Below are 23,208 nucleotides of genomic sequence, written 5' to 3'. Positions count from 1 at the left end.
AAATCAACATGGCCTAATGTAAAACACTAGACGTGGTTAGAGTAAAGTTCCGTGTTATCGCCAGACTTGAAAATACATAGAAATCAGCTTTAGCTTTGCAGCTTCATTGGCCCGAAGTTGTCGCTAAGAAAGGTGAAGGGTGTAATAATGAAAAGACTTATGGATTTCGCTCAGACAGATAAATGAATGAATGATGGAATAAAAAGCAATCTCATTTGACATTTCCCTTAGCGCCATTTTCTGAATGATTTCATAGCCCACATATGCTATCCGTATTCCCTCTTTTGCGATATATTCTGGAGTAATTCATACGTCTGGTACTTTCCAGCAACACACATCTGCATGTGGCATTTACAGCTTTGGAAATAGATCGCTTCGTGCGGGCGAGATTTAGCAATATGTTTCCAGGGTGTTGCATATTCGTCGAGCGCACGGGGGACCACTTACCTGTTGCCTATGGGCCTTTTGTCTCCGTTACCAAGTTGGGTGCGCAACATATGGAATATGTAATATCAAATCGCATGTACGGCGATATTGAAGATTCTGTAAGCTTAAGATGATGGGTTGTTTTACCGCTGTGGCAGTTACCTCCGAATCATTTGGTCTTCCTACTGCCAATGAATGTATCGATCCGCCTGAATGTTTAATGGATAAAGTCGTCTGCCGTTGCTATGGACTTGGCGCCAAGTCCAATATTTGCTGAGGTGCTGGGTTGGTACTCGCCTTTGTGGAGAGCATTAGCGTGCCATTTATCTTTTATTTAATGGACACGTCCGTTTGAAGCGATCCATTGCACCATACCTCGAGGCCTTGGAAGTAGAAAGTTTCAAATGACCCCTGTCGTAAGTTTTTCTCTCTCCTGAAGATGAACTGAACTGAAATGAACTGGAGTTTGTTACCTTTGTCAAAAAGGTAATATTTTGGGTGCCGTTTGTCTGTGTGTGTGTATATGTGTGTGTGTGTTTGTGTGTGTGTGTGTGCCCGTGAATAGCGTAACTAGAGAAACTGTGGATGGATCCTTATGATATCTGATAGATAGGAGGGGTCGGGAAAACGAAGGTCAAGTTCATGTAATGCCCCCCTAGCAGTGTTAGTAAGTTACTGAAGCGGAAATTTTGGTTTTGATATCTCGTGTTCGGGACATGCTGTGGTCACGGTAGTGGTAAATAGCTCTTGGGACGTAGGGTAATTGGTGCAGGTTTGGGGCCCCTAGCGGCTTTATTGAAACTGCAGGGGGCGTTTGTATTTTCTTAAATTGAGCTGAGTAGTCTGGATTATGGTGAAGTTTTGCACAGTAGAGAAGAGAAAAATCTCGTTGCCTGGAACCAAATTGCGTGACGCCGGTTATCTCGGTTATATATTCACCCAGGTTTTCATAAATTTTGACCTTGGAAAATAAATTTCGACCTTGTAAAGTTAGAAGGAAGAAATGGCGGCTCCTGCATTGAGCGCGCCTGGTTTGTGCTTCAATTCCTTTCTGTTTAAAATATACTTGAGAACCTATCTTCATAACATATAAGCATTATCACTGAATACGCTTAAAATAAGTGCAAACAACAAGGACTACTAAAATACATGAGAGACCCTAAAACTCTAAGAGAATCACATATCATGATGAAACACATGCACTTTGATATTCTGCAATTATTGTACCTTGCTGTCATTTTTGTTAGTTGCATGTTGATTGTAGTCCAATTCCAGAGTATTCCTTGTGCACTCTCTTAGAAGACTAGCTGTCACGTAGAGTCTTAGGTAGACAGATAGAGGAGAGAGTTGTACTCCAATAAACTCTCTGTTCCGACTGTTTAAAAAAAAAACTGTTAGTCAAACGCTGTGTCTACAATCAACTTCCTGGCGCCTTTATCTATTTCATAACGCCAGGAGACCACAGAAATGGGCTATGGTTGATAAAAGAATGAGTGACGTCAGACGTCAGACATGTGCCAAAAAAAGACAGCAGGGCGTCGCAAAGACGTGAGTGACAAAGTTACCGCCGTCGGGTGTATGCAAATTGCTGTTGGCAGACCTTCCAACAGTAAGTGGTGTATGACCGTCGATAACGCAGCGCTGAAAATAAATCTTGAGTTAGACTGATAATATATATTGCTACAAGAACATGACGGACTCAAACATTCTGCTCTGGTAGAAAATTAATATTGATGTAAATATGTATATACTATGTAATGTTATGTGTATGTGTACCAATGTAATGTATATGTTATCATGTATATGACTCCAGGAAGAGTAGTAAAGTACACCTGTGTAATTCATTAATGGATGTCGTTTTAACAATAAACAATAAACGTGAATTCAACGCACGACCTATTCAAGTTCACAGTATAGGATTAAATGTGTATACGAGGATGAGACAGAACGTACTACCAAAAGTATTATTATAGCATGTTCATTTTTGAATGAAAATGAATTGAAATTTGACACTAATGTAAAGGCACAATTCAACTCAGTCGCTCATGAAAATCTGAATAACATACTGAGATATTTCAGTCTCAAGAAGATATGTGTCTTTACATTTGTGATGAATTTCAACCCATCTCACACAAAAATGAACCCGCTATGATACTAATAACACAGCTTTCTGGCTCGTCCTTGTTAATTGCTACAATAACATAAAGCGAATGATCTAACCCAGTTCACGAATTGTATAGATTGATGTTGTTGGATAAACTAGTACAGAATTCATTACCTGATTATTTGATATTTCATACTGCAATGTACAAAGCAAATAATATAAAAGTTCAAAATTTATTAAAACTAAATTCGAAAAGAGCCTAAAATGGGAATTTGCTAAATGTATGCGTTCCAGAAGGAATTGGGCAACGAATTTTTCTCATGGAGCAAACACGTGTACGTTTTGAGCCACTGACGAATGCACTCAACGTCATGCACGTCTGCTACAGAGTTGAAAGGGATGGGATAAGGCTTTTAGTCCTAACTACCATCACCGGGCATGAAGACACATTTTCATTCCATTTTCCTTGCCTTACTGTCAAGCCTTGAGGCGGTATGATAATGTCTCCGGTGGATCTTGAAACCCCGGCGGTTTGGCATTTGCCTCGCAGGACGGGGTTCAATGTCCGGAATGGACATGTACCTAGTGCTTAATGCATTTTTTTAACGGGATTGTCCAATGTTAGTTCAAAGTCTCAAACTTCTAGGCATTAAAGCTGATGGAAGATGGTAGGAAATTATGCTAGGAGATGGCGATGAACATTGGTTTTGAAGACTTGTAGGTTGCGTACGGGAGGGAAACAGTTGTCATCGAAAGACGAGAGAGTTTTATAGTCCGTGTCAAGAATCTGTAGAAGGACTTTGATGAGACTGGTAATTAAGAAGTATAACGGTGTGAGCTAGGGGAGCACCTAGCGGTACGCTAAAAAGGAATACAGCGGACCGTGATGTTACCGTTAGAGAGCTTAACACTGCGTCATGGCCTTGTCAGATACAAAAAGGCACAAAAATCCACCAAAGCAACCATTTATAGTTTCGTAACGTTGCTGCTCAGAGGATCTAGTTGGAAATTATACACTACATCTGTCATCATGTAAACCGACTAACCAACCAAAATATCAACTAACTAACCAACCCACCATCCATCCAACCAACCAACCAACGAACCAACCAACCAACGAACCAACCAAACAACCAAACAACCAAACAACCAAACAACCAACCAACCAAACAACTAATGAACAAACAAACAAACAAAAACATACAAATGAACCAACGGCCTTAAAAACACAACGCCCTTGCCTAGGTTACAAGGAATACATCTTTGTTGTTCGTGTGTCCATGTCTGCACCCAGCTCAGTAATTGTCACTGCTTTGCCGTGGGGCCCTTACGTCTAATGCCAATCAACTGTCCATTGCAGATCTCTAAAGTTTCTACCTTATACTAGCAACTAGCCTTCGGGCACGAACTTGCAAATAAACTGTTATATCAAAAAGCCCGAGAAAACATACCCAGCCCGACGAGAGGAATGTAGCATGACACAAAGAGAGATGTGCGCAACAGAATTGCCACGGCCGATATATTGAACCGTACCAGAAACGTGCATGACTTACGGACGTGTCATTCCCTCACCGTTACCTCACAAATCATCGACTTACAGGAGACAGATTTTTCTCGTCTGTCAGGGAATATCCTCTCCTATGTATGACGTCCTAAATACTTCTATGGCTAACCTTAATCTTCATAAGTGCGTTCCAAGCGCTTGCGGATTTGTCCCAATTATCTAGTCAGAGCGTCTCAGTAATCTCCAAGCGGATCTTCAGAGATAAGAACGTTGGGTTTTTCTGTCTACCCACACAGGATAAAGTGGTCAGAGATACGGGCCAGACAGAAAAGCCACAATCTTTCCTCCCAGGAGACCCTCGTGGAAATTACGACCTAGTGGTTTCCAAGAAACATTGGTTAGACTCCATCAGCCTTTGCAGAAACAGAAATAGTTTTTTTGCATTATTCAATAGCTTGTTTCACATTCGATTTGAAGTTCAGAATGTTCTCAAAGATCTCTATCGTAAAATTCCTGAATTGTCTTTTTTTTTAAATTTTGTGTGATTATGTATTGATGTCCATAGTGCGCCATTCATTCATTTGATAAAACTTCTAATTTGTAACAAATTTTACCCGAGTATCATGAATCCCATAGATTGCAATAATTGATAACTTTTCTGTTATGGAACACTTTATGGTTTAATAAAAAAAGGCGGAAAACAAAAAAGATACTTACTTTGGAAATAGTCGATGAAAACTTTTCCTGTTAAGTTCACTGTGTCATGAACAAAGATGACCAAGATGATATCACTAGATTCATGTTGGTATCATGGGGCTCATCAGGTGATGTAAGTCAGACGAGGCCCAACATGCGCAGTAGAGCGAAGTTGGCCAGTCTTGGCATCAGCGACGACCTCACTGATATGAATAAAGGACAATGACGTCAATATCGATCATGCTCTGTCCTCCTCGGTTGCCAGTTTAGAATACAAAAGTCACACAAAAATGGAAATATATGAGGTAACTGGAACAGTTTAATGTTATTTTTAGAATGTATGATCCTTTTACATCTATTGAAAGGTAGTTATGAAGCGGATCCTTACTATTTCGGTGCAGCGGATTTCGACTGTGAAATACCTGCTAGGTATGAAAATATTTTCATTAAAAATGAAAGTTATATTAAAATATGAAGAATTTTTTTGAAGAAGAACGTCCCATCGCAGCATAGTCGCTGAACACAAAAATTAGCCATCTGAGCAACAAACGAATTCCAAGAACGAACGATTCTTCATGTGCATTTATAATTGAAACTATCGCTGATTGGTCATCTTGTGGCCAGCGCCCACACGCTCGGAACTATATCGATGACCCAGTCGGATCAAGTTGTTGAAAAATTCATGTGGCCTTGTCGCGAGCTCGGAGTAGTCATCGTTCTGGATGATATTGTCCACTGACTTGCTCTGCGGTGCGTGCCTTACCTAATATTACATGAAGGCCAGCGTGTCATATCTAATATTTAATCAAGGCGGTGTGGGATCAGGTGACCACTCCCGGTTACAGGAAAGGGCTGGGATCAGGTGGGAAATCAGCAGAGACGTCGTGACAGCGCGAGGAGCGCGCTGAGTACGTGGACTAAATAGCCTGTGCGACGTTTGATGTATACCAAGGGAGGCGGCAATGGTGCTGTAAGAGAGCTAAAAAGGTAGGCCGTAACAATTTGATTCACAAGCCTGTGATTGCAGCCTAAGTAAGTCGATTGGAGTACTTGACTGTATGTAAGAATGTCCATCTTGTAGTTGATTTTCTTGTAATTCGGCCGTCCTTCAGTTGTCTGTTAAAGTCACGCTATTGACCATTACTTGTGCGTTTAAGGCACAACATGGGGATTAGGGCATCAGGGGTCGGTTGCATGCTGGCGCTTCCGTGCAATTTGCTGGAGTTGGCAGCCAGGAATGGAGTCGTCACGGAATGTTAAAGTATTGGGTATATACAGGAAATTGCAGAGACGTTGTAAGTGTTCCATTAGCTTGCTGTTCGCGATTACGGTAATTACGATTGCACATGTCCTGGCAGATTTGGACACATGTGCTTACAAGCATTCTGATAGCTAGAATCTTCTAGAGCTAATACAAGGCAGTCTCTGGCGTAGACGATATACGATTACCGCCTCGGCTTTCATCCAACAACCCAAATGCGTCATGAGATTAAACTTGAAGGGGATGGGTGCGACACAAATTGCATTGGAGTTACGCAAACAAATTAATCAAAATAGAGATAGTCAATAGTACTTGTCTTTGGTAGAAACTCTAATAACAGACTACAAGCTATTTCTGTAAAAAAATGCACTGCCACAAATCCGTATTTGAGGCTCATGGCGCCGAAACGTTTATCTTGGATTTGTTCCGGCTGTTCTTGTCTGTCCACAGGCATACAAACGTCGACTATACACTGTTGATAAGTAGACTCTGAAAAGTCAGCATCTTGCTTGTAAGACTCTGTGCATCGACTGAAAAATATTTTGAACAAAAGGGCGAAAGTAGCCATGGGGAATCCAAAGAAGTACTTTATTATGAAGGGAAGTTCAATTCAGCTTCAAATCTAAACCTCACTATCTTCTGTCTGAACTTCGATGAATGAAGACCTTCATTGCATATTTTTTGGCCACATCGGACCAAGGTCATAACGAAAATCATTAGATAGAAAATAATGTATCTAACATTAAACGAATTCAAATTCTCGCTTTTCAGTTATAGCAGGCGTGAAAGAACAGATGTATGTTTATGGGTAAGAGGTTTTGTCAAGCTGCATTACAAATATGAATCTTTCTACAGTAATAAGTGTATGAAATAGAGAAATATGGTTTGTACAAGCCAATCCCAGTGCATGATGATGCAGTGCATTTCCCTCTTTGCTATATAATCTACATTATATTACAAAATTGCATTCGTCCTCTATTTTATTCAAATTACAATGTTTTCACAACTGTTGTTCCAGAGAGGTGCGGGTATGTATTCTGGTTTCAGGAATTCAATATGGAATTTGTAGCAGATGAATCTTAGTCTTGTAACTGCAATCCTGTTCCTCATATTTTCAATACTTACATTTTTTTCTTAATTTCATGTATTTTAACACAATCTATCTGAACATTGATAACAAGACAACCTAGAATACGGGACGAAGGGGGGGGGGTGCCGATTTCCGACGAACTTTGACCCAGTACTGACGTCACACGTGCTGAAATAAGTACGTGTCTATAGCCCTTGGGTCAGATAGCTGAAGAACACCGTGAGATTCCGTCGAAAATTCTGGCGAGTAAAGTTCTTTGAGCTGGAGAATAGCTTAATTCTCATTATGCAATTTATCGACTCAGATGAACTTTGATGCTAAGCAACCCAGAATAGCTGTGTTCACATTGCCCCACCTCCAAACCTAATAATATCGAGTATGGTTCCTTCATGTTGCCCATTGACGCATGTGCTGAAGGAACAGATGAGTTCTGGACTCTACCAGTCAGAGGGCAGCATCCATCACAACAACTGTCGGCGCCCAGTGGCACGATCTGTTATAGATAGACCTCGTTATGTAGACCATATGCTACTGTATAAGTCATACCTCCTTCCATGCATAAAATAGTTAAAAGGAGGGAGTGCTTTGGCTGCAACACTGAGACAAACTTGTACACCACCAGAAATGTTTTACTTATGTTTCGAACTCCATTATGATTTCTTGTAAGAAGAGGCTGAATTCTCACACTGAGAAAATACTTCTTTTTACTGAAAAAACATTTCTTAAAAATTATAATTTTTTAAAAGAAATAAACGTTGAACTTTCTTTCTATTCGTCTGAAAAGCAACAAAATGCACATTTTTTTTCATTACAAGAGAAATACTATAAGAAAAAAATGACTACAGGAAAAATTTGATAATAATGTTCTAACACATTAAAAAAAAACACAGAATAAATTTCTTTTTGTGCGTGGGGGAAAAGTTGAAGACTAAAAAATCATTTTTCGTAATGTAGAAGTTTTTTTTCAAACCATACATAGCGCTTGTGATTTTGAAATATAAACTGAATTGGAGGCACTTAACAGTCTTAGTGTAAACTAAGAAAAATAGTAGATGGACACCTGTATTTCGAGGATGATCACGGATGTTAGCCAACAAAACCACCATATAATACCATTCATTTAGAGGTATCTTCATCGGTAGTCATTGTGTAACATCATAATGGACAGATTTTTCAATCATTAAACTTCGCCTCAAACAATTGAAATGTGGATACCATAATCTGCTATCTAATGACTACAGGCACTAAGTTATGGTTCTTGGGTTAGGGCGGGGCATATTTCAACCACAATAGATTGCCGAGGCCTCCACCATTTTAATCAACTACGTGCTGCGGCGACTGAGCGTGATATGATTACTTTAAATTTTGCTGTCATGGTGTGAACGCCGTTTTACACAAAATCAGTAATTGAATTACACAGATAAAAAGAACTAGACGTCCAATAGGAAATATCTTTCGTCAATATCAAAGTTTTCAAATTCAGGCGTTGACCAACTGCCGCTTAACCAGTCGAAACTAAGCTGACTAATACTACGGTCTGATTTCCAATCCGGGGTCGGCCGTGGTGCTTGCGAAAGCGAAAAATTAGAAATGAATATCAAGAAAACACACAGGTTAGGAGAAATGTTTTTATGTTTTGTGTCTTTTGTTGTCTTTAAGATCAAATTCATTGTTATAGCATAAGTGTGGTCGCGTAAAAGACAGACGCACCAAAAATCATCCGTGGCAAATATACATACAATATGATACAACCTTATACATTTCCCACAATACATGGTCTAAATCCTCTGGTTCCTGACTTAACTATCAACAGCAAAGAATCACTTCCTGTCAGCCTGCGGGACAAAATTTGAACCGGGAAAAGTAAACCTTCCTACCCTGTCAGTCTCCAGTTACACCATCTTCCTCCTCACATCCTGCCTCTCTACTGCATCAAAATAGCCATAAGAATACCCTTGTTTTCACGGAAGTAATAGAAAAAAAACTTATTATTCGTTGCATTATCTGTGTGTATCTAATTCTAAGGTTATATTTTCATGCAATAAAATGATCTATATTTTCGTGAGTTGATAATAGATTATGGTCTTCGCTGAGAAAGTTGCTGTAAACTCCCTCCCCAAACATCTACAGGACATTATGATGTTGTATTTTGAATTTGGTAATTTGTCCAATCAACCATGCAACTTTTATGTAGCCTGAGAATTGTCTGCAACGCCCTCTGTACACACCAAATAAGACGCTGTAATTACAAAATTGTCTACAATACCAAATGAAATCGCTGATAAATCACAAGGGACTTAAGTTGATATGCCGGCTCATCGAAGCAATTTAATGATATCACCCTCTCAATCCCCAGCCGGCTTGTCTCTTGACAGAGAGCTGTTGTGTCCCCCCTCTAAGCCCCCGTGAAACTCAATGAAAAAAATATTGAAAAAATATTTAAAGAAAAACCTTTATTGTACATTATGCTCATACAAGCTAGGTACAGGTTATGAATGTAAAGCATGCAGTTCTACGTATAGTAAAACTGTTATTGATATAGGAATGTGGTGTCTTACAAAGGTTAATGCATGCTATTATGTACATGGTCCCCTTCTCACATTTTAAAGCAGCTGTAAATGAACGGACAGATAAAGCTCCAAATTCAGGGTTTGTCTAATCACATAAGGAATGTGAGTTTTCTGTGCCATTCAAATATCGAATAATAAGGGAACTTATCTTGTATATCTATATTAAATGAAAAGGATATTACTCTCATTGCTATATGACGTACAGTCTATAATATAATGACACTCATCTTCTATCTTATCTAAGTTACAATAGTGATAAATTCTTCGATGCAAAGGAATGCGGTTCTGTTTACCCTTCTCAACATGGAGTTTATGTAAACTAATCGGGAGTTTTGTGATGGCTGTTATATGTCGAACGGTACGATCCCAACAAATCCGGAATATTGAACGTAAAGGCTCAAAGGGCAAGACATCCACCCATATCAATGTCAAAACTATACGTATGTATTTTCCTTGGAAAACTACATGAAATACTCATTCATGATGGTATGGAAGGTACGTGGCGTCCGTGTTATCACAATTAACCTTTTTTCCAGGAATCCCTTTCCAGAACCATTTCACCGTGCGGTAAAAGGTCTGGGGTATACTCAATGATAACCCGGAGACCGTGGTAATTGTGCTTATCAGATTCCAACTGACAGGACCCGTCATGTCAAATTTGCCGGACTAGCTGTGCACCAGCAGGCAATCTGTGACACCAGGAGAGGCATTAATGTATTCCCTCACATTGCTCTGTGTAGGTATCAAATATATAGCTGTAGCCACTAACTTGTTCATGCTTCCAGTATGTAGTGTGCCCCCCTCCCCCCAATATCATTCTCTTAAAAGGTTTGGTGATGATGCGCTTTTAGCACGCACGAATGGCAGCAATATCTTTGGACGTCTGAATGAAAGGTTGACATCAGCATCGCCAACTCTCGGTAGGGAATCTCGACTCCCGCATGATTCGGCCCGACACTGTAGCTTGTTTAATGCGGCCCTTCTGCGGAGACAATACGTCTACCTTGTCATGAAAGTACATCTGCGGTGGTGAATTACATAATGAGAGAGAATTGACTCGCCAGAATTTTTTTACCACATTACTTGGTCTTGATTAGCTACCTAGCCGGCCCAAGCCCAAGAACATTCGAGGTAGCATGCGTAGTCCAGTGGTTAGCGATCTTGCTTCTGGAACTAGAAACCCCGGTTTCGATATCCCGACTGTGTCACACACAGACATGTACGCTACCGGAAAGGGTCGCAGTTCTTAGGACGGGACATTAAGCCGTGGTCCGCTGTTCATTGTGCTGGTCGAAAAGAGCTATGGGAGTTTTCCTGGTATAGTGAACCTGTAAATACTGTATATAGCGTGAGGTCTTGTCTGTCACGACCAGTGGAAGATTAGCTCATCTGTTCATTGACTTAATTTGAGCTAAATTGGTTCGGGATCACTTTCCTTTCCTGTGGACACGTGCGTTGTTTTGCGCAGATGTGGCGTCAGCACTGGGTCAAAGTTTGTCGAAAGTGGGTATCGCCTCTCGGAAAATTCCGGTGAGTCAAATCTTTGAGTTGGAGAACAGTTTATTTCCGATTATGTAAACTGACAAGTCAGATGAACTTTCATGCTAGTGTAAAATACCTTTTTTGGTTTTGTCTATTTCCATTCCCTCCAAGCCGTTTCTGGCGCTATTTGTTTGATTTCCTGTATGGTATGCATATGCACCTTGAATGCATTGCGACTCTTACTCCTAGCCCTTATAAGAGATTGATGACTGATATTCTCTTAGATTCTACAAGAAGGTGCATTTCTAAATACCTCAGAGCACTTAGAGGGACAGCGAGGCAAATCAAAAGTAGATTACCTACTAAGATTTAGGTCAAGCAATCAATGTGACACCAAGGAAAAGCTTTGTCTTTCATATTCCTTTGATATCAATAGACATAGAATACTGAAACATACGCCACCGACCTTCGTATCAATTCATCTTTCATTTCAGTTAGTTAAAGGTGTTTATGTAGATGAATCTATATGGGCCAGAATAAAAGATATAGGCATGATTGGATCCATGCTTGATGTAGATACACGTCACTGACCTACATTTATCACCCGCAGTGTATCGTTGTCTGTGTTGTTGTATATGTGTCCATATCAACTAGAAATCAGAAAACACACAGCAAGATACAGGTTAAAAGTTTTTTCACTAAGCATCAGAAACTGTTTGCGTGTCAACATATTTATACTACAGTAATTTAGTCGCTGTCTTTTTTAGTTTGATATCGTAACATCGTTTTGATTCGATAGTAGTAAAATGTAATGAGAAACAAAATTGTGATTGTGGTGTTAGACGAGTAAAGTCTGGGGGTATTTTAGTATTAGATAAAGGGTAATAGGCTTTCAGGTCTAGAGCATTGTTGTATTACCGTACGCGTGTTTACGACCAGCAGTACCATAAGGCGCTCGTCATCGACGTAATGTCTGCGTTCTATTAATCGAATCAGGGTCCACGTTTTATGGATATACTGCCTACTACAATAGTCAAATAAAATGAAGATGCCCATTTAATGAAACAAAATTACATGCGATAAATCAAGAGCAAGACAGTGAAATGAAAAGGGCTAAATATAGCGAACCCTAATTGTCAGACGAACATTGGCAGAAATTGCCAATATATCACAAATTTACTGCGAGTGTGCCCGTTTGAACCTACATGGCGCCACTGTAAAATGGAGGCTTGGTCACCCGAAATCGCCGAAATATGACGGTTTGGTGGTGCTCTTAACCAGCAAACCTCCCTCAGCATATGTATACCTGTGACAGGCAGCAGAACATTACGAAATCGGTCACCCTACAATTCGCTCAAAAGGAAATACCCACCTTTTTTATTTGAATATAGGTTTCGACAGCGGCTCATGCATTAGACATTCGACCATGATTCCCTAAATTGTTTATACTACGTAGACTACGTTCTTCGTCATATCTTGATATCAAAATGCCGTAAAACGGTCAAGCACGAGACCAAGAGGTTAAGGGTTCGATTCCTGCGTTCCAGGGAAGACACTTTGCAAGTCAAGTCAAGTTTATTGCACAACAATTGCATCATGTACAATGTATGGCAAATAACAGGGAATAACAACAACTATGGACTATTTATGCTAGTGTACTAAATAACTCATCTAACATCATTACTCGAAACATAAGATAATGGAATGATATATTTCCTCGCTCCAACCAGAAGTAAAAATGGGCGCATGACTTCGGTTGGGGAGGTAAAAGGCGGTGGAAGGAGAGAGATGGGCTCAACCTACCGATACGGTGCCTTAGACACAGTGGTGAGTGGATAACACCTTATGGCCTCAAACAGGCTATGGGACTATCTACCTTCATCATATTTTGAATGTGAAAACAGTTGCAGTTACTGCTCCATTTGAGACGGTTTCTTTTGTACATATATAGCTGAAATATAAGTCCCATCACGTTCGAATCTAGCAGTCGAAGATTTCAATACCCAACCCATCAGGCCTCAGCGAATTCATGTTCTGGTGCATTAAATGGTCACCCTCCAGACATTTTTGTCTTATAGATTATTTTCTGAGTTTCTAACTTTGAATGTCAAAGTTGGACTAAACTTCTCTTAAAGCATAGCGTAAGTTAGATAGCCGGTCTGCTCTTTCCATGGGGATATCTTGCTTTAACTTTGTAATTCAATCACCTGAGTGTTCCAACGTCGTTAACGACGGCAATTTTAGGGCCTAAAGCCCTCCTCTTGCTGGACCCGCGGCACGCTGGCGGCGTCGCTGCGGCTGATTGAATTGACAAAGCACTCAACGAATTTCATCGAAAAAAAACGAATCTTTTTTAGCTTTGTGTGTTTTGTCGTCTTTTTGTTCATACTTGTACGTTTCTAATGATATTCCCATTATAAAGTCAAGGGTAACACAAATCCAGTTTTGGACGCAGTGACGCCGCCAGCGTGCCGCGGGCCCAGTGAGAGGGGGGCTTAAAATCGTTGCTGCTCTTTGCTACATCTTTTAACACGACACAATATCTGTGATTTTCTCGACCAGGCAAGATACCGATTTTTCAGTAAATCATTTATCTTCCGTTCAATATCGTATCGGAAATGATGGCTGTACCTAAAACAGGACAATTGGTCTATAGGAGATCTTAACAGATTTGTGCTTGGAAGAATGGCGTATTTCTCATGGTAGATCAAACCACTAAAATGTGTTATCGTGTACTGTAGAGGTTGATCGGGCTAGAAAAGGGGAATGATTGAATATTCCTATTAGAGAATCAAGTCGATAATTCTAAACATGGTAATTGACGGACAGAGTCTTGGAATGGATTCCAGATAAACAAAGAAGGCCACGTAAGTTTGGAATCGACCATGAAACACTTGTCAACTGTAGAACTTTCGATGAGTAACGTACAGTTACAAAGAGGCGGATACTATTGAATGTAATCAAACAATATACTTATTAGCTAGATAAAAAAGACCCTTTGTACACAGTCCAGTGCTTTGTTCAACCGACGTTTCGGTGACTGTCTGTCACCTTACTCATAACAATTCTGGTTTGTTCACTTTGCACTGCAGCTATAGGTGTCGCTGCGTACAGATGCGGGTCCCGAAAGCCAACACCTAAAGCTGTAGTTCAAAGTGAGTCAGTCCGAATTGCCCTGAGGAAGGTGATAGACGGTAGGCGAAACGTCGATGTGAATAAAGAGCCATTCTTATTCAGTGACTTACCAACCTGATGACATTATTCACGGAAACAACGTAGTAGTTATATCTTGTCGAAATGAATACGTTGAATAGAAAATGTCGAATCATGAGTTGGAGAGAAACAGCCTGAGGTGAAATGATTCTACATGGCAACAAGTATAAAGCAAAGGCAATTACGATTGGGAAAGATTATGGCAGTGGCAAACATATCAATTAGCGGAAAACAGCTTCAGTAAGAACCATTTTAGGTAAAGAAATGAATGAGAAATATCAAAAGTCAAATCCATTTCGGAAGACTTGTATTTTTTTACCTCATCCCTCTTATTTTCATTCAGAGTAGAATCGCGATTATAAGATGCAAAGGCTCTGACAATGTTCTCCCATAAACTCGTCCATTTTCTGGAAAGTCCCCACGAAACATTTTCGGTACTTTGTCTTCAGTGCTAACTGCACCCCCTTCTTGCCTTTCCCATTCCCATACAGTATCACATTATCATGATCACATCCCTCTTATTTTCATTCAGAATAGAACCGTTTGTAAACTGCAAAGGCTGTGACAACTGTCCCCCGTGAAATGTTCAATCTCCAGGAAATTCTCCGGAAAAAATCCGCCACTTTGTCTCTAGTGCGAACTGCACCCCCTTCTTCCCTTTACCCTTATCACCATCACATCTTATTCCATTTAGAATAGAATCGCTTGTAAGCTGCAAAGGCTGGGACAATTTTCCCTCGTAGAATGTTCAATTTCCAGGAAAGTCTCCACAAAACTTTCGGTACTTTGTCTTTAGCGCGAACTGTACCCCCATCTCGCCTTTCCCATTAACATCCAACCATCGATCGCATGTCGACGCGCCGACTCTCATCGATTCCTCCCACCAGATCTGCGGCATCTACCTTAAAGGGGTAAAAGTTGCAGGGAAATCTCTGCAATTCTTCAGCTTTCAGTTGAAACTTTGGCTGGCCTGATGTATCATTCCTGTCGCCCTGTCGCTTGGAAGTGGCTGAACCCTTGATAGGTCACATAATACATGGTTAACCGCGGGGCTCCGACCACCTACACAAAACAAAGCCCGTCTCGAGGTTGGGGGTGACCTTAACCCTCCGCATCTATCAATTGAACTTCCTCCTAGTCTATTGGTCACGCTGGGTCTGAGGCCCATGGTAGGAATATCACCACTCCATGAGACACTTACAAAGATGTTCTTCATTTTTTGTACTTCAATTTCACCACAAAACAAGGCTCATTGAGTGTCACGTAAATGTTAAAGAATACGCTGTGTTTATTGTGATGACAGATATTTGATCACCTTTGACTTGAAAAGGAGAAGCGATCACGAAAAATCTTGTTCCATTAAAGTATAGTTGTAGGCAATAAGATTTTAGCGTGGACCTGTTGGAACTGTGGAGATGTTAAGTATGGGAGAAGTAAGGGTGATTTTCTTCCACGGAAGTTACAAATCGTGTCCTTGCTGAGAGAGTTCGGAGTGGAGGCACAAGCGAGTGACGGTCTGCGGAGCAATTGCCGTAGAAATAGCGATAGTGTAACGGAAGACTTGTTACATTACGCTTTTGAGGGGTTGTAGGGTGGCGTACAGGTCACTCCGAACAAGATTTCGAAAGTGATTTTGAACAGTTGAGATCAGGGTAAAGCAAGAACGAACATTCGGAGGTGTAGTAATTGCTAGCTGCGAACTGGAAACTTCAGAAGATGCATCCATTCACCATGCTGCAAGCTAGTCAGAACTCGTTAGAGTTTGGGCCATCTGTAGGATTATGTAACAGCTCGCCTCTTGGCGCTGTCGGGATGACATGCTTCATATAATCGATTACTTAACCACTGGGCATCATTCTTCTCAAAAACTGCATTAAGTAATGCCGCATGGGTTAGCCACTTATATAGTGAGAGTGATATGCAGCGGAGTATACGGTTACTTGACGTTACATAACGTTACTTAGCGCTACTTAACGGAAGATAGGTAGAACATTTGTATTGTGGAAGTCTCTGTCCATCATTCTAAGGACTATATATATATATAAGAGTGCTCTTTCCTCCAGCTAGACACAGCCAGCACAGGTAGTTGAGTAGTCTCTTTTTGCAACAACGTCAATCACTGTCCATTGTAAACGTGTGTCTCCTTTACTCTTACCATGTACTTTAAATGAACTTTTGGACATAATCTTGCAAATGAACTTTCCAATTTTGAGATATCTTGAAATACAAATCGAGATATAGGATTGTCCATTGACAGAATTGGTCGCCCTATGATAAAGAAAAAAGTCAGTATCTACTCACAGTTTTAACTCGCCATTTGGCTGTTGGCTGTCAAAGATCCAGCGAGTCCCAGTCACAATCACCAGGAAATTTGCTCAATTTCAGGACACCCTGCGCCCAATAGATTACAACACCAGAAAAGTTCATGCTATTCCGTATAGCCGTGATTTCATCACGTTGAAAATCCTTGGATAAAGCTGCCTTGGCTGACCCAGTGTAATGACTTATCTCATCGTGAAAAAACGCCATTGCAGTTCCAGTGACACATACCAGGGGGCCAAAAATCAACCTTGCCCTTGGCCTTTCTCCTCCCGACACCTACCCACATACCAAATATCATTACAATCCATCTAGACGTTCTTCAGTTATGCTGACTTTAAGCATCCGGACGCACACACATACACACTCGCAAACACACACCCAAACGCACTCAAAACAACATCTCTATGATTATTGTTTTTCATGGAGATAATAAATACAATGGAAACGATGATTTTTTACATAGAGCCTGGTTGTGGATAAAGAACATTGTTAGTTTAGCCTTTAGTATTCTTGATTTGATGCCATACATTGTACCATGTGCTATTGTTGAGCAATAAAGTTCATTCATTCATATCATGTCTGGTTTCCACAGACTGTAAGCTAACAGCAGCAAAAAAAGGCACGGAAACACCACAAGAACGTGAATGCCAACCTACCACACTCGGGTATCTGAATTGATACAAACCTGTCAAACCCCTATGGATAAGTGGACTTGTTAAAAAATCAGCCCTTCTAACGACCGGTAAATGTAACATACCTCACGCACTAAACTTTTTGAATGGTCGCTCTCTTGCAGCTTGAGTTATCACTCCATCCCAACTCGCCACCTCTAATGACTATTAAGACATTTGAGTGGCAATTTTCTCCGTGATCATGCTAGATAAGATAACAGGATGATAGATTTGTCAAATTACCTGGCGTTCCGTGGACGCCCTTAACCATAATCCGAGGACCTTGATGAATGCCATCGCAAATCACTCGTGCAGAGGTATTCGATAGCATAATGAGGTAATACATTTTCTGCTTTTTCTATCTCCCAGCCTGTCCACGAGTCTCTAGAAAAGGATACAAAAGCATTTACGAAGTTACGAAGGTCTTTCAGTAATCAAAATAAAGAAGTGCTAGTGGAGATCTCTACCGCAAGAAGTATGATATTTAAGTCCATGTAAAGCATTTGTAAAACCCACGTAAAGCATGACTTTCAGGAAAAACGCCCGCTTTAATTACGGCATGATCAACATTGGATTTCGCGCAGTGCTAATGTCAGTGGTTCTTTCTTAGTCCAATAACGTTGCAATGCATCTTGAAAACAAGTTTGGGAGTTTACATTGACGAAGGACTGTCGATCGTGAAATGGTGCTGTCATCTTTACGCCCCCCTCCCACCGGACCAGCGGCACGCTGGCGGCGTCGCTGCGGAAGATCGAATTGACAAAGCACTCAACGAATTCCATCGACAAAAAACTAATCTTTTTAAGGTTTTTGTGTTTTGTTGAATTTTTGGTCATATTTGTACGTTCTGAATGATAATCCCATTGTAAAGTCAGGGGTAACACAAATCCAGTTTAGGACGCAGCTGACTCCGCCAGTGTGCCGCGGGTTCAGTGAGAGGGGGGCTTTAGGATGAACATACGTCGTACGATCGTCGTACTATCGCAAAATGAATGCAGTCTTGGGATAGTCGTGCATATGCACTGCAGAATTCAACTGTCTTGTCACGGAAAAGATTGCCTTAGATACTTGTCAGCTGTACATTCCGTCGAGGACGTCACAGCCTGCTCGGAAATTTTACGGCATCAAAATCTCCCGACGACCTACGACAAATGTGACCGCGCCATTTTTGTGATTTTTCTAACCTAATTTTCTTCCGGATTCCCGACGTTACCCTTCTACGCCATTGTCATTCATTACATTCAGAGGCCTGACGGAAGAAAGAAACCTGTACATTTTCCTGGAATTTGAAGTTTGCTAAAACCGAAACTGCTACTGAAACTGAAATATGACACTAAAAGGAAATAAGCCACGAAAAGCAATATCTTGTCACCACTGGGAAGACGTGATATATATACACCAACATGCTTGATGCCTGGGGTCCACTGAAGAATGTGTCCCGTTTCATATGATTGTAATACACGAGTTAATGTTCGGGCCCTTGACGTGTAATCACCGTAACAGCGCTATGGCAGACAATCACAAAGTAGATGGAAGGCTCTTTCATGCGTCGTAAACTCCTACGGCAAGTTATCTCGCTCAGCTTTAATTCTCAAATAAAAATAGCCCTAACCGTTCTAGTAAATCAATTACACTGATTCCATTGCGAATTGGAATGGAGACGACTTTAGCAGCACGGAACGACGCTGAATCGTAGAGTCAAGGTCCGTCTCATTGGACAAACAATTAAAGGTCTATTGATGATATTTACGGTGGTGTATACACGTTGATGCTTCGAAGATTGCCAATTATTTTGCTCCTTAGTTAACGGTTAGAACTTTTACGAGCTTTGATACAGTTCCATGTAAATTTTGTTCCAGTGCTTAGAGTGCATGCAGACTGATCATTGGACAAACAATCAAAGGTCTATCTGCATTTTTACGGCGGTGTATACACATTGATGCTTCGAAGATTACCAATCATTTATCTCCTAACTTAACGATCAAAACCTTTACGAGTTCTGATACAGTTCCATCTAAGATCTGTTCCAGTACTTGGAGTGCATACAGGCTGATTGATGATAGGAACTCCCATGCAGGATGCGACCATTAGCCAGAGAAAGTACGAGTAAAAGGACCGATGACTTAAGTCCTTTTCGTCATTCGTCAGGAAGCCTCATTTGCCAAAAATATGCTTCTTCGGCGTATTCTGGTTCGCCTAACTGCGCTAGGTGGACGTGTCGACCCTGGATTTACGAGCGAGAATACGGCCCACTCACCAACAGAAGCGCCGCCCGACATCGTGAAGACGTCATTCCCTCAGTGGTCGTTATTTGGTAGATAAAATCATAAAGCTATGCTATATCACCAGCCTAAATACCAGCATGATCCTGTCTTCACGACAAGTCTTTTGGAGCAGACTACATATTGTTTTGTTTATCGTTTATTTCAGGCTCGATGGCCCATATTGACAAACACATACACATAGGCAAACACATCTAAAAACTATTGATCAATATTTACAATTGTTACATATTGCTAAGGCCCCCTTTCCTTTCGGCGATCGCGCTGCAACCTCGCTGCGAAGTAAATTTGATTTGTTTAACTCTTGATGTCAAGTACCCTGCAAAATATGCAGGTATGACTGAAGAGACAACAAAATACACAGAGCGTAAACAAGATAGGTTTTATAACTGTTGAATTTGTTGAGCGCTCTCTCAAATTTTAGGTCACAGCGCGGTCGTAGTGAGTCGCTTCCCAAGTGGAATCGGAATGTTAAAAGATATTGTCAAAATAAGTTCAGTTGAGGACATACATCTTTCACTCTTATTTACATATTCTCTTTGCTGCCAATGATAGCGAAAAGGGTTACGTGGGAGATCGATAGAGAAAGAGAAGCATTTGGCATCATTTATTTACTAGTCCTTTTTCAATGATTGTTGAAATAGCACAGTTTTACCCATTTTGGGAGACGAAATCTCATTATCCATCAAAATGTAACTCTTTTATAAAGTCCTATCATTGCATCTTCATCTTAATCCGCATTGGCGTGTATTCGCATTGACTCACATCGGCTTCAACTCCAAATAGATTTTATTACTACGTCTAGAGGCGCAGAGCAGATATAAGCCTCTTTGAAAGTATCTATAGACTTTCCCCTGGGTTTGGATCTATTTATCACCTTGAACATGTATTCTTACTTGCCGTCTTAGCAAGGAATCTATTTAGCCAATACCTCGAAACTTAATAGCAAAAGCACCATATTATGCAAAACTACCGTATAATGATGATTCTAATGCTAAAGATATATGGTTTACGTGTACACTGTGAACATTCTACACAAATTCATACTAACTCATGCATACAAAACAGATACCTTGCTGCATTGGTATAGCGTTGGATGATTCTGTATATAGCAGGCAGCTGCACTTACGTCCCCTTAAATTGCAGTGTGGCATAACGTTGGGTATGTTACTTTCCAGAGTTACAAAGTTTTTGTAAAAGTCACGCATAGATTAACATCTAAATTCTATCGGACTTATTACTTTTTTGGATACACAGGTAGCGTTGCAAGATTATTTATATGACAGACGGCTATGCGTATGTCTCTAAAACGTATTGTGTAGCATGACGTTGGATATGGGTTTTTAGAATCACAAAGGTTTTGCATTTGTCGCACGTGGAATAGCATCTAAAATTCATTACAATTCCTGTTTGTATGCTTCAGTATATTTATGAATGTCAAAGTTCTTTATTCACAACCTTATATTTCACAACCGTCTGTCATCTTCTTCGTGGCAATTCTGCTAACAATGCGGTCCCAAATGTAAAATATTGTCACATACATTCGTTGTATTTATGGTAAGTAATAAGCCATCTATATGGAACCTTGCCACCTCCCACGTTGCTAAAAGGTACTAAAACTGGCACCGCAATGGGCGATCCGGCCCCACTATATTCTGGACACGACATTTGCCAATATCCATTAAGGTGGTGACCTTAGACCCTGCACATTCCTTCACAGGTCATAAAGCCCAGCTCGCGCATACTTTAAATGAACACGGACATTACACGGGCGTTTTATGATTTGGGTTTGCCAAAGAGTGGATAAAGGTGTGGGGTCGGTCTGGAATAACTACCATTAACGAAAAGCGCTGAATAGACCCTGGTGCTAGCTGAGCAACGAAGAGGTTGCCACTTGTGGGAGTGGGTAAAAGGAATGGTTGCAGAGAGCTTGGTAGGCTCAAATGGGCGGTTTTCGAAACAATATTCAGATCGTGTGGTATGATTAATGATATGATATCCTTGATATTAGCATGACGTTATGATACAACAGGGCACCAAAGGGAAAAGGGTCTTATTGAAGATGTTACGGAGAAGAGGTGGTCATTCAAATTAGGTGAGTGTCTTTCACCATGAGCATTTCTGGGAATTCATCATTCGCAGTGAGGTCATAAAAGACAGTCTCTGGTAATTCAGATGGGAAATTGGGGATTAAAGGGTCTCTGGAAGTTTTCTTCTTGACTCCTGGATGGGTTGGGTTGCGTGGGTCAATCTAAGTAGCGGTGGCCATACGTCTCTCTTAGGAAATGGGTGTTTACCTGTGAGGACTGATATGAGTCATGAGGCGGTCGAATGTAGAGGGTAGACATACAAATACAGATACGTAGTTTTGTAGTCTTATTCTGCATTCTATTCTTGCCTAAAACAATACGTATTCATTTTTGTCAAACCGATAATAAGTAGTAACCATACGTTTGTTGCAAGTACATACCCGAGGGCTGTTGACAAATATGTGTACCGTATATATATGAATGGTGGGTACAATGATATACTAATTCCTATGTAATACTACATTCAAAACTATATATCAAGCTAGTATCGTTGATTTTCTTTTGAGGCAGTTTTCCCCGTTTCTTCTATGATACGCGGGCTCCTTGATGTTGATAGTAGAATTTCTTTCTCATGGCCAGGAAAAGTGGGAAAGTAAGAATGTATGTAGCATTTTCTGATGTACCAATATGTTCGTATCAGTATATATCAGCCCCAATTTGAAAATGCAATTCACAAGAGCTTTCAGCAATAGATTTTCACATGCATTTCTATTGAAACAGAACTCGGTTTGAATAGAAATATCATTGTAGTCCGTGAGGACTATTCTTTGAAACAATGTGTATACCAAATGGTAAGAATGACTAAATCCACTGTCATTTTGCGGTGAATTTTTTTACTATGAGTGCAGTTTTTGTGATAAGAATAAGTTTGTATACCCACTGGTAAGAAGAAGTAAATCCACTGTCTTTGGAATTCAAACCGCTCTGCTCTGTATGCAGGAGTTATCACCAAACAGCGGCGTTCTTCGGCGACCATTGAGGATTGTTTTATGGTACTGACAATCCCGGGAGTAGGTGAAAGGGCTGAAGGGACGCCCATGCCTAGGTGGGAAGGATTAGGTACGCCTGAATGTGGAGATAATGGCAGCAAACTACGGCTTAGGAGTATCTTTTCGTGGAAGGAATATTTCTTCAGGGTAAAATCAGGCCAGAAAAATTAAAAGGAACTTGCCGTTTGACACCCGTAAAGGGCCTGATAATGTTGTTTTATTGGTGATCTGTGGTCATACTGCGGTCCAGATGCACTTTGTTCCCCTTTTGCAATCGTTGGTGAAGGTTAGTTTTACGATTAAGAGTTTTTTGGACATCTTTCCGTTCAGAAAGTTTTGTGTAACGGTAAATCTACTTTTTTCGTCAAGTTAATTGTCGACATTCTGATGCATTCTCTAATTTTCTTTTTTACATCAAGGATGTTTGCATACAGGTTTGGTACCTTTTATATTGCGACAACCAACTTTTGCGACATCCTTGACGTCCTGTCTTGTTTTACGGTAAAGG

At 40.6% G+C, this 23,208-nt stretch overlaps 1 protein-coding gene across 2 annotated transcripts in view; it reads left to right on the top strand.

The window, feature by feature from the left end:
- LOC136442367 (leucine-rich repeat-containing protein 4-like) overlaps positions 1 to 23,208 on the top strand; it is a 94,811-nt gene that overhangs the window by 24,258 nt on the left and 47,345 nt on the right. Inside the window, exon 1 of one of the 2 annotated variants that reach the window (XM_066439179.1) lies at positions 5,480 to 5,717. The exons of the other annotated variant lie outside the window; for it this stretch is intronic. The gene's annotated coding sequence lies outside the window, so the exon portion shown is untranslated. Of the gene's footprint in view, positions 1 to 5,479; positions 5,718 to 23,208 lie in introns of those variants that run through there. 2 annotated transcript variants of the gene reach the window in all.

This window comes from Branchiostoma lanceolatum, chromosome 9 (assembly GCF_035083965.1).
Source record: "Branchiostoma lanceolatum isolate klBraLanc5 chromosome 9, klBraLanc5.hap2, whole genome shotgun sequence".
Taxonomy (NCBI): domain Eukaryota; kingdom Metazoa; phylum Chordata; class Leptocardii; order Amphioxiformes; family Branchiostomatidae; genus Branchiostoma; species Branchiostoma lanceolatum.
The sequence above is the reverse complement of the archived record's forward strand: the minus strand, read 5'-3'. Positions and strand labels throughout refer to the sequence as shown.